This window comes from Coffea arabica, chromosome 10c, assembly GCF_036785885.1.
Source record: "Coffea arabica cultivar ET-39 chromosome 10c, Coffea Arabica ET-39 HiFi, whole genome shotgun sequence".
Classification (NCBI taxonomy): Eukaryota; Viridiplantae; Streptophyta; class Magnoliopsida; order Gentianales; family Rubiaceae; genus Coffea; species Coffea arabica.
This window is the reverse complement of record NC_092329.1, coordinates 16,093,390-16,107,302: the sequence shown is the minus strand read 5'-3', so window position 1 is coordinate 16,107,302 and position 13,913 is coordinate 16,093,390.

Sequence of the window (13,913 nt, the reverse complement as noted above, 5' to 3'; positions counted from 1 at the left end):
CTGTCTATTTTAGAGGATTGAAAAATCCTATAATTTTCGGATAAGGACAAAAAAAATAGCATGATGCTGGGAGGTTACTTAGATAATTCAGTTATATTAAGATACAATTATAGTTGATAGATATTTGTATTGATGTCCAATGAACCCCTCTGCTTTGGGGTAAAATTGTTTTTAAGGACAGTGTTCCAATCCATGCCTCGAGTACTAACCCATTTAAGTGGATGATTTTCTTGTTTAGTTTAACATGATGAAGCAGGAATTGACCCTATTGTCAAGGACATGTCTTGAAACATAGGGTTGAAAGACAAATCAAGTTATTCAATATTCAAATTGAGTTCACTTGCCTATAATTCATTCGAATTTGGTTTACTAACTAATCAAATCAAACTTGAACAACAATTTGTATTTGATAAATTTTTAAGTTCGATTTGCACTCAACTCAATTAGCAAATGAGTGAAATTTATATGTAAAAGGTTTAAATTACTCGCGTTCGACTCGAGAGCTAAACAAGTCAATCTTAAATAAAATTTCAAACTCGTTAAAATAGTCAAACAATTTTCAACATAGGGGCATTGAATTTGTTTAAATTCATTTATATCCCAAATGCACTACTCACTTTGGAAGTTTGAATATTGGGAAATATTTGTAGTAAGTAATATTGCATGTACATCAACATAAAAAGGAGTACTTTAAAGATACCCTCTTGCTGAATACTTTAATTTTTTTTTTCATTTTGCTATCCTCATTGTCAGTCGGAACATTCTAAATCTTAACCTTTTCAATTTAATCTAGTGTACTACAATCAACCTATCATGCACATGTTGAATCTTATTCGTCTTTGGGGTGCTAATAGTTTGTGCCTTAACACAAGATGAAATCAGAATTTTGCCCTTTTTAGGTTTTCTGACCCATTCTCTTCTGTCACTGTCTCTTTTCTTTATCACGAATTTGTGCCTCATAAGTCATTGATGATGAAGACATACTTGTTGCGTATATTCTTCAAGAAATCCATGTGATAGATTAGGTCTATGTCCCTTGACCAACATGTAAAGAATACAGTGTTTATTTGTTGAAAGTTAAATCAGTGGTATTGGATCCTTAATCCAACATTGGACTTATATGTGAATAATTATGTATTGCAAGCTGTCAATTAAGGTTAAACCCAATTAAAATGATCAAATATAGTTTGGGATTAATGTATCTAATAGGGTGTGGGCCTTTAATGTGTAGAAACTTATGGGCTCCTATTTCTATGATGGGTTGAAATAGGGTTCCAAAAGATAACAGGAATGTTACCTATAAATAGGGTTATGGTCCTCAGGTCATAGGTATCATTCTAGTTGTCGTATTTCACAAAATAATTCTTCCCTGATATCCCATCGTTAGAAAAGATACCAAAGAGAAACTAAAGGGTTCTCTCAAAAGATTGGTAAATACTTGTTGACCTGGAAGGCCACCCCAATATCTTTGGAGATTCATATATCAGTTTATCGATATGGATTCAAGTATGCTTCCGCTATTTTTACTGTTAATTTATTTCTTAATAATTGCCATATAGATTTTGGGTTTAATAGGTGATGGTTTTTACCAAAGGTTAAATTTAGATAACCACTCTAACCAGTGGTATCACAGCCCTTTATGGTTGATTATTAAAGAATAATTGGAACTTAATAATTTATGTTAATATATATATACACATATATGTGCCTTTTGAATTCAATTGTGGATATATGCTTTATTTTTAATTTGTATTCAAACATGAATCGAAGCAGCACATAGATTCCAGTACTTTAGTTGTTTATGATGTCGGTAAAGTTTCTATTTGTTAATGTTTTTATTTTTGGTTCCGTGGGTCTGGCCAAGTCACGACATGATAGCATCCGTGATGAATTGTCTGTTTATAATTGATATAATACCTCTGATAACTTCAGGTTCCATGATAACCAAATCTTGGTTGTGTGGTATTATGTGGAGAATTTGACTTAGCATACTATCACCAGTTGGCACGTATTTCGGGATCTTAATTAATTGTGAAGTAGTTGTCCTTTTCTTATCTCAAATAGAAAGCCGAAACAGAAAGCTGAAATATGCAAGAACATGACTTTGTAGTGGGCCAATGTCTTACTATGCTAAAAGCCGAAAGCCAAAATAGTTTCTTTTGCTTCTCTTTGGCTTTGGTCAAGTCCCACTAACCAAACTTTGGTTATTTGTTGTGATGTTTAGTTGACCAATTCGTTGTTTATTAACCAGATTGATATTCAATATGATCCATTGTAACTCAATTTGTTTATAATTGGACTCTTTGGCTTGTTTCATTGTTTATAAATATGCATGTATTTATGTTCAGGAAATTAGGATTCCTCTAATTTGAGTGAACCCTAATAAAGATAAATAAGACATTAACCCTTACTAAAGTTCATATGTTTAGCCCACTAAATATATAGTTTTATAAGACATTATAGATTTCAAGAAAATTTTGGGCTTGTGTGATAAATTTGGATCAAATTATGGATATGGACTTTTAGTCCAATAAGTCTTGATCCAATTGATTGGTTTGATCAGATTTAACTAGATTGACCAAGTTTGACCAAGTTTTGATCAGAGTTGATCAAAGTTGACTTTAATCAAAATTTTTGGTTTAATTTGTATAATTTTAATTTTGAATATTGGTATGAATATATATATATTTTAGAATAAATTAATTGAAATAATATGCCACCAAAGTGACCTCTATTATGAAAATTAATTTATTTTAAAATATAACTAGTTGGGTACTTGTAATTTTATGAATATTGATCGATCCAAAGGAATGTCAATATTTAATAAAATTTCATGTGCACTTGTGGTAATAAATACGTGATAATTATTTGGATTTTACATGTGATTTATAAATTGGTCCAAAGAAAAATTTATTTTCGACATGTTATTATTATCAGTATTTATTACTGCACCAAGATATCATTCAGAAGTTAATATTTTTGTCCAAAAATGAAATATTAATGGAATATCGGTATCTTGAGATGGGGATACCTTTATTTGAATTTATTATTATTTTGGTTTATATGGGTATAGTTTTAATTATTTTATGTTTTTTGTTCAATTACGAATGATCTTACAAATATTACTTCCAACATCAATAATATTCCTATGTGAATGGCACAAATTTCAAGTCCTGGAAAGAAAATCTCTTGATAGTACTTAGAGTAATGGATCTCGACCTTGCATTAAAGATTGATTCTCCCCCACCTCTTACAGATCAGAGTACCTCTGATGAAAAGAGAAATAATGAGAGGTGGGAGAGATCAAATCGTTTGTATCTGATAATCATTAAAAAGACCGTTTCAAAAGCATTCAGGGGAACAATGTCAGAAACGACTGTAACCGCTAAAGAGGTCTTTCAGGACATTGAAAAAAAATTTGTCAAGAACGAAAAGACTGAAATTAGTACGTTCTTGACACGTTTAATTTTAATGAAATATAGTGGTAAAAACAATATCAGAGAGTACATCATGGAGATGTCTCATCTTGTTTCAAAATTAAATACACTTAAGTTGAAACTATCTGAAGAGTTACTGGTGCATTTGATTTTAATATCTCTTCCTACATAGTTTAGCCAATTTAAAGTGAGTTATAACTGTCAAAAGGAGATTTGATCTCTAAATGAACTCATCTCACACTGTGTAGAGGAAGAGAAAAGGTTGAAATAAGAGCAGACAGAAAGTGTCCATCTGGTGTCAACCACTAATAATAAAAGTAAAGAACTTAAAAGAAACACAGAAAAAAGAGTTGTAGGTACAGTGCTACAAAAGAAACAACAAAGAAATCAAATGATCAGGGAAAGAATAGTTGTTTCTTCTGTGGAACTGAAGGGCATCAAAAGAAGCATGACATCAACTATCACACTTGGCGTGCTAAGAAAGGTATACTTCTTAATTTGGTTTGTTCTGAGATTAATTTAATTTCGGTACCTAAACATACATGGTGGTTAGATCTGGTACAACAACTCATATCAATGTGTCTATGCAGGGTTGGCTTAATTGCCAAAAATCTAATGATAATGAAAGATATATCTACGTGGGCGATGACAAAACAGTTCAAGTTGAGACAATTGGAGTTTTTAGATTATTGTTAAAGATCGAATTTTATTTGGATCTCAATGAGACATTTGTTATACAATTTTTTCGACGAAATTTAATTTCTATTTCTGTTTTGGACAAATTTGGTTATTCTTGTTCATTTGAAAATGAAAATTTTGAATTGTTTTATGATTCAAAATTGGTTGGTTCTAGTTCTTTAATGCACTACGATAATCTATATTTAATTGATACAATTTGCTCATTTAATGAATCTCTGCATCTGAGTACTAGAGGAGTAAAGAGAAAATTAACCAATGAGAATTCAGCCGCATTATGGCACAAAAAATTGGGACATATCTCCAAACGGAGAATGGAAAGACTTGTGTCAAGTGAAATTCTCGACCCTTTAAATTTTACAGATTTTAATAATTGCATTAACTGTATAAAGGAAAAATAAACCAATAAAAGGAGATTTGAAACCAATCGGTCTTCAGACGTCTTAGAACTTATACATACGGATATTTGTGAACCATTTTTCACATCTTCAAACATCCAAAATCATTTGCTATATATCTAGAGGAATGCGATATCGTCCCACAGTACACTATGCCGGGTTCATCCACTATGAACGGTATAGTTGAAAGACGAAATACAATGCTTAAAAACATGATAAGGAGTATGATATGTCATTCAACCTTACCAGAGTCACTCTAGAGAGAAGGACTTAAGACTGCAGCATATATTTTAACAGAGTTCCAACTAAAATAACTATCAAAATCCCTTATAAACTTTGGATTGGAAAAAAATCCAGTTTAAAGCATCTACATACTTGGGGATGTCCAACTGAGATAAGGCCTTATAGCCCTAATGAAATGAAATTGGCCTCAAGAACGATTAGTTATTACTTTATTGGATACTCTAAAAGATCCAGAGGTTACAAGTTTTATGATCGTACAGCTAATTTAATTTTTGAGATAGGAAATGCTCGGTTCTTTGAGAATGTCGAGTTTGGCAGAGAAAATACAGTAAGAGACATTGTCTTTAAAGAGGAATCTATTAATATTCCCACAGGTGTCATTGCTCTTGCTCAGAACCCTATTTTTGAACTTGATTATGACATGACAAATCAAGACAATGTCGAAAAGTAAACTGTTATAGAAGAACAAACTCTTTCTCTTCAAAAACCAGTGCCATTAAGAAGATCCACTAGAGAAAGGAGAAGTGCAGTGCCAGATGATTACATTGTTTTTCTCCAAAAACATGAGGATGATTCTGGATTTATGGAAGATGATCCAATCAACTTCAGTCAAGTCATGGAAAGTTCAAATTCTCAAAAGTGGATCGATGCCATGAATGAGGAGATTAAATCCATGAACGACAATGATGTTTGGGATCTTGTCCCATTGTCAGAAGGTGCGAAATTCATTGATTGTAAATGGATATTTAAAATTAAAAGGGATTCGAAAGGTAATGTAGAAAGATACAAAACTCGTTTTATCGTTCAAAAATTTACACAAAAAGAAGGTATCGACTATAAAGAAACTTTCTCTCCAGTCTCTATAAAGAACTCTTTTAGAATTATAATGGTATTAATGGCACATTTCGATCTTGAGTTACATCAGATGGATGTAAAGACAGCGTTTCTCAATGGTAACATTGATGAGACAATTTATATGGTGCAACCAGAAAATTTTGTATCAGGAGATCCAAAAAATATGGTTTACAAATTTAAAAAATTCATCTATGGGTTCAAACAAGTATCTCGACAATGGTATTTCAAATTTCATCAAGTGATCATCTCATTTGGTTTTGAGATAAATTTAGTGGATGATTGTATATACCATAAGTTCTATGGAGCAAGTATATTTTTCTGGTATTGTACGTTGATGATATTTTGCTTGCCAACAACGTTATTAGTCTATTGCATGAAACCAAGAAATTTTTAACTAAAAATTTTGAGATGAAAGATTTTGGTGATACATCTTTTGTGTTAGGCATACAGATACACCGTGATCGCTCTCGGGGTATTTTAGCACTATCACAAAAGAGCTTTATCGAAAAGTTTTTTAAAAGATATGGCATGCAAAATTGCAAAACAAAGTGACACTCCTGTGGCTAAAGGAGACAAATTTAGTCTTGAGCAGTGTTTTAAGAATGTTTTTAAGAAAAGAGATATGCAAAAGATTCCTTATGCCTCAGCAATAGGGAGTCTAACGTATATTCAAGTATGTACGTGTTCGGATATTGCGTACATTACTGAGATGTTGGATAGATATTTGAGTAATCTTGAATTAGATCATTGGAAAGCAACCAAACGGGTCTTACGATATCTACAGAAAATAAAAGACTACATGCTCACGTATTGTAAGTCAGATGAGATAGAGATCATTGGGTATACTGATTCCGATTATACTGGATGCCAAGATACTATGAAATCAACGTTAGGCTATGTGTACTTGTTGGCTGGAAGTGCCATATCCTGAAAGAGTGCTAAACAGTCCCTCATAGCATCTTCCACTATGGCTGCAGAGTTTATAACTTGTTATGAGGCATCCAATCAAGAAATTTGGATGCGAAATTTCGTCACAGGATTACGTGTGGTGGATAGTATTGAAAGACCATTCAAATTATTTTGTGACAATAAGTCAGCAGTCTTATATTCCAACAATAACAGGAGTTCGACGAAATCTAAACATATAGATATCAAGTTCCTGGCTGTTAAAGAAAAAGTATAGAGTGGACAGTTATCAATAGAGTATATCGGAACAAACTTCATGGTTGTGGATCCGCTTACCAAGGGATTGCCACCTAAAATATTTCATGAGCATACTGCTCATATGGGTGTCGTGTTAAATGATGTACAGTTTTAGTGGGAGTTTGTTATTTTAAATACTCTTAGGACATTTTCAATTATTAAGGATTTAAGGATATTTATGTATAAATAAAGTTTAGATTTATCTACATTCTGACTTTGGTATGGTTTGATCTCATGAAAGTTTAAGGTGAACCAGTTGAAAATAGGCATGTTTTAATCACATTACATGAAATTTTCATACTACACATCCACACCATGATTCATGTCATTCAATTGTATCGATATATGTAACCATTAATGGGTCGAGTTATGAAAGTGTAACAAAGGCCGCTTTGATCCTATGTTGGTATGATTGATGGACCGAATTGGCTGCAGATACATTATGATAATGACAGTAAAGTTGAGCTTATACGGTTAATTGCGAAACATAATTATAAGGTTACGCATATAGTCCAAATGGGAGATTGTTGGATCCTTAATCAACATTGGACTTATATGTGAATAATTATGTATTGTAAGCTATCAATTAAGGTTAAACCCAACTAAAGTGATCAAATATAGTTTGGGTTTAATGTATCTAATAGCGTGTGGGCCTTTAATGTGTAGAGATTTATGGGCTCCTATTTCTATGATGGGTTGAAATAGGGTTCCAAAAGATAACAGGAATGTTACCTATAAATAGGGTTATGATCCCCAGGTCACAGGTATTATTCTAGTTGTCGTATTTCCTAATATCACAAAATAATTCTTCCGTGATATCCCATCGTCAGAAAAGATATCAGAGAGAAACTAAAGGGTTCTCTCAAAAGATTGGTAAATACGTGTTGACCTAGAAGGCCACCCCAATATCTTTGGAGATTCATAAATCAGTTTATTGATATGGATTCAGATACGCTTCCGTTATTTTTACTGTTAATTTATTTCTTAATAGTCGCTATATAGATTTTAGGTTTAATAGGTGATAATTTTCATTAAAGGTTAAATTTAGATAACCACCCTAACAAGTGGTACTTAACCTTTTTCTTAATTCTTCTTTACCCTATATAGAATATATATTGCTTTCACTTATGGAAGTTTTTTTTTTGGTATAAAATTCTTTGACTTCTATTTTAAAGTAGAAAATCAATGTGCATTATGGTGTCAACGCGAATGTGATTTTCCAAAGAAATATAGCTTTCTTATTGAAATAATTACATAAATGATTCCTCAAAATTGTAAATTACACGTTTTAGATCCCTCGAAATTTTAAATGACCGGTTTTAGCCCCTCATAATTAAATGATATATTTTAATCCCCAGCACAGTTAAAAAAAATAAAAAAAAATGTATTTTGATCCCCAGCATAGCTAAACATAAAAAAAAAAAAAAAAGATATCAATTCCCATTACCTGCTAAAGTTTTACATGAAAATGCACACCTAGAGCTATATATGAATAAGATGAGCATGTGTTCTTCAAATGCACCTTTTGAAAAGTTAGTGAAATCGAAGTTGCAAGGATCATGTTATTTAGAGACGCCTTACACTTTCTTTTTAATTTTATTTCAAAGGAAAAGTGGTGTATTTTTTTCTTCTCTATTTTTGCAAATGAATGTGATATGACCGCCTTAGCTATTCAGAAATAAAAAGAAAAAATGTGGTCAGGAAGAAATTTGGGACAAAATATTATACAATCCATAACTTGGGACCAAAATGCATAAGTTTTGTGTAAGGTACCCAAAGAATGATATACAAATGTAGTGAACCATATTTCCAATTCTTCCATTAAATACAGAATATGCAGACATTTCCTTTCATGAATTTTTTGGGACCACCATCCAACCATTTATTGTTGGAAAAATCTGAATTTTTATTGTTTATGATAACTAATCAGAACTCTTTAAGTAAAGGATGTTTAATTATGACACATGCACTAACAGCAACACGTAAAAAATAAAATAAAATCATTAGTACTGTCTTCTTTCTGAGCACCTGGAGGTACAGTTGCCTGAGATTGACAAATCAGCTGGTTATTGACAATGGAGTAGTTTCGATGACAATTCAATGAAAATTAGCAAAAGATCTTAGACACTTCTTTTTTGCCCTTTTTGTTCGATTTTGGTCAAAGCAGGTATATGGAAGTTCACATGTTCATAACATATGGCTATTAATTGCTTGTCAAACGAAGCAGAGTAATTTTCAACGTTTGACTCAATATTTTGCGAAATGTAGAACTCAAATGCTTTAGATGAATGAATTGTAAATTCATGTGTGTGTGTATGTTATGTAGTACATTTTTTGGTTGCTTAATAATTAAAAATGCTCAAAACTACATTTTTAACGCATTAATATGACCTAAATATACCATCACCATGATTGCAAAAGTCAAAATCAAAGTGAGAAATGTTTAAGAAATTCCACTCAAGTGTGATAAATGACAAATGTAAACAAGTCCTCATTACCGGCAAGGATATGTTGCACAACCTTTGCAGGCAGTACTTTTCATTACTAGAAAATATTTTCTACCCAAAAAAAAAATGATGCTTCCCTATAATTTGCACCAAACTCCAAAAGCAGAAAAATCTTAATGAATGAGATGTTTCATAAATGTGTCATTACAAATAAGGAGAAGATATAAGGAAAAGGGCACAGAAAATCAATAAACAATACCCACCTAGCATTAGCAATGTAAATTGAGACGCAAGCTAGCAAAGGGACGTGCATCATAATCATTAGATAATGAGGCGTTGGACATGGAAACTAGTCGTTTGAGGGATCCTAGATTTTTCATTGGTCTCATTCCATCTAATACAATGGTGCTTTGGGATTTGGAGATGGTTTGGGCATCAAAATCTACCTTTGGAATGTTATTGGCCTGATGCAGATAACTAGACAGGAGCTGAACCCATCCAAACATTTTTTTATTTAAAAAAAAGATAGGATTAGCTATTTTTTATGGTGTTTTTAAAAAATTTTACTGTAACAGAGAGTTTTTAAAGTATATTTTGAGATATTTTTAGAAAATATTTTGAAATATTTAAGAGTAGTAGAGTTTTTAAAATATATTTTAGAATATTTTTTAAATATTAAAAAAATTTTAGACAACTTTTTAGAATACATTTTAGAGTACTTTTTAAAAATTTTTATAGTATTTGAAAAATTAGTTTTTGAAAAACTAATGGATCCAAACCGTGGTCTATGAGATTTCTTGGTTGGGTGACATTTGCTTGTTTGCTTGTATTCACTTTTAGTGGTGTATATGTTTACTATTTACGTTTTTGGCGCATTTGATCTATGTGATTTGTTTGACTGTGTAACCATTTGACGTTTGTTTGTATTTTATAATCTAGTGGTGCAAGTTCACTCTTTGCTGGTGCGGTGAATGTTACATGCCTCGGTGGCCTGATTGAGTGAATCAACTCACTGGTGACTACCATGTTGGAGAATGACCAAAGCAATTTAGGGATACGGGGAATGACCGTCCCTGAATGGTCCCCTCACAAACACAACCGTGAGGACTAGAAATAACCACGTCAGAAAGGCTAAAAAATGATGGGTGCTCCAAAAAAAAATTGCACTAGTCCAAACGGTAACAGATGGAGCAAACGGCAGAATTGAAATTTTGAAAGTTGAAAATTTGAAATAGCCGCACAAAACAAAACCGACCAAAATGGGTGCTTTCCGAGTCCCTAATAGCTGAAGCAAACGACTGAACTAAGAAAGCAAACGACTGAACCAAGAAAGCAAACGACTGAACCAAGGAAGCAAATGATTGGAGAGTGGTTGCACGATTGAACTGTTTGCTAACAGAGGAATCAAAGAGTGAGGAAACTGAAGCAAACTTGGTTGAAAGTGAAGGTCATAAAGCAAACTATTATGAAGCAATCTGAAGGTCGTGAAGCAAAGTATTATGAAGTAAACTGAAGCAAACTATTAGCAGCAAACAGGAAGCAAAGTGAAGGTAGAAGCAAACAGAGGAAATTCATCATCTGACGAACTTGGTTCAGTCATGCAACTTAATAGCAGAAGTAGCTGCGCTTTCCGAGTTCGGTGAAACATAAAACGTATTAGCATACCAAGGTAACGTGACTGAACCATCATCTTCAACTGTGGCCAATCATTTGTCACCCAATACACATCGGTTTAGGGTTTAGGGATGAAATTAGAGTCACTAAAAACATAATATTGGTTGTGAAGAATAGTGAATTTGTACCGTATGTGTGTGCGTGTGAGCATTCAATTTTTTAGTGATGGACTATATGAGATAGTAGTTATCCAAAAACTCAGGGGTATGTATTGAAGTAAAACATCAAGCGGAATTGGGAAAAGATGAGAGAAACAAAGTCCCATGTAACAAGTGAATGAATGTACATCCTGTTGTAAATAAGTTACAGGTTATAGCCACCACATTACAATTGGTATGAACCATTGTGCATCTAGTAGTTGGTTCATGCTCATTATACAATTTTAGTTTGCCCTTCTCCGGACCATGCAGTGTGTATAAAATAGAGGTGTAGAGTTGAATGAGGTGAAGCAGAGAAAAAGAGGCAAATAGCTATGAATAATAAATGGGTGTACCTAGTATTGTAAACAAATTACATGATATAAGAAATATATTACAATGAGTAGAAAATACTTGTTTGGCCCTCAAAATATAGAAATAGTATAAAATGCGGAGTTGGCTTAGGCTTATATAATTAACTAATGACATAAGGTCTAGTGACTTAAGGAACCTAGAATCTAAATATAACCACCAGAGTGGATGTACATACAGTTAAAAAAGACTTACATCGTGTGACCAATATATTACAGTCCGTATAACTTAGTGTACATGGAGTTGTATTTGTACATAGATAATACCGTTGTCTTAGAGTCAAAGTAAAGTGATGTGAATCATTAATCATATTCATAAGCGTAATAATAGGATTTGGTGTACGAGTAATATGTGATTTATAAAACATTATGAATGGTAATATACATTTATGCTGTTGTTTATGTACATACTATTCATGAAGTATTGCAAATTAGGGTATTTGATGCATAATTGGTAGGAGCAAAAGTAATGAATTGTAGCAAATTGGTAGAAGATGGGACCCCTGAATTAGGAATAGAGTTCGACGGTGAAGAGGATGCGTAGAAGTTTTACAATAAATATGCCTCTAAAATGGATTTTAGTGTACGTAAAAACTATTTAAATACAGACAAAGACGGCGTGACCACGTTTAGGAGATATAGTGGCTGCAAGAAAGATGTGAAATGCAAGTACAAAGGTGATGTGATGCCAAAGAGGGTACGAGTGCCGACGAAAACAGGGTGTGGAGCTAAAATGGTTACGTGTTGTTTAGAGGGACAATGAAGTACCGTGTGCATGACCTTGTCTTAGAGTATAACCATGAGTTGCACATGAAAACTGGATCATGACCTTGTGTAGTTGTTTAATCATTTCAATCGAGTGATTGATGATAAGAGACATAATGAACTCGTCGCAGAATATGAAATAAGGCAAAAACTGTCCATGATTGGGTTGAGGCAAACACCTATGCTTGTGCATGTAGCAGAGACGTATTCACTAACAATATTTGTAGCATTCCAAAATGAATATGGCGAGTCAACAACTATGATTATATTAAAACAACAAGATGCAGGGATGCTTGTGGAGTTTGCGGTCATGAGGTATAATGGAGGATCTGAAAAAATAGTGGTATTCAATCGGAATGATCTAAATGTATGCTGTAGTTGCAAAAAATATGAGAATGAAGGAATTTTGTGTAGGCACGCATTGAAGGTGTTTGATACCATAGGCATAAAGACAATTCCTCCCGAATATATTAAGAAGTAATGGCCATGGTTTTATCTTTTATTTAAATGTTTGTAACGGCATAATTAGTTACATGGATGTTTCATTATATAATAATTTTGTTACGCCTGACATACCTATTTGGTCTGTCTTATACAATGTAAGAGCCATTTAAAACTCATAGACACATTCAAGGAGTCAGTCAGTGAATGGTCCTCCAAACGTCGTTGCTCCCAAAATCGAAAAAAAAAGTGATATGATATGCATACATTTAGTTGAAAAAATAAAGATGTTGTTGTTCATATCATAAAACTACTTTTTTTATTATTGTAATGGTAGACACCTGAACGCTTCAACACATGTATATTATGTAGTTAACGTATGCTCACTTCTATGACATATTATTTTGTATTATCCGAAGGTCCACCGTTTGGTTAATCAGGAGCCTCCTGCGATAGTCCCTACAGAATGAATGCACCCAAATTTTCTATTTTTTCCAAACATAACTCCGTCAGAGATATCTAAATGGTTTGATATATAATTTTTTTTATAACGTCTAGTCCAATTTAGCTTTTGAAGTGAGCAATATAGGCACTGATAGTGATTTATTGACAGTTAAATAGTTATATTATATAATGTAGGAGGAGCGTGCGACAATTTCAACACACTGTGATATTGATGCATATCATGTATTTTCACCATCACCGCAGGTAACAAACTTTTATTGGTACATCACATATTTATGTAGTATTGTTAATTGGATATCTTGGACATCGTATATTATTAACCGTATGTTCCATTACGTGTATTTAATTCTGATTATCCATTCACCAAGTTGACCTCATTTATTAATGTTAGTACTTCTCTGTTGAAGACATTGTTCAGTTTCAATCGCTTCCCTATTATCAGTTTCTTTTAATCTATAATGTTAAAATAAATTAGTGCAAATTGACTATAACTGACTAAATTTTTTTTTTATTTTCATACATTAGTAATCTTGAACGAGATTTGCGGTGTTTTTCGAAGAACATTTGTTATTAGACCTCCATGTCGGTCTGATTGGGAATGCTGCATATCTACGTTACAAGCAGTTAATAAGCTATTACAAGTTATTCATGTGCCTGGATAAGCGCCTTCAATGTTTCACTCTGTTCAAACTTAGACAAGTGAGTTACAATTGTAATCATGTCCAGTGTTAGTAGACATCAATTATTCTGTAATGGGTTGTATAAAGTTGTTAAGAAATTA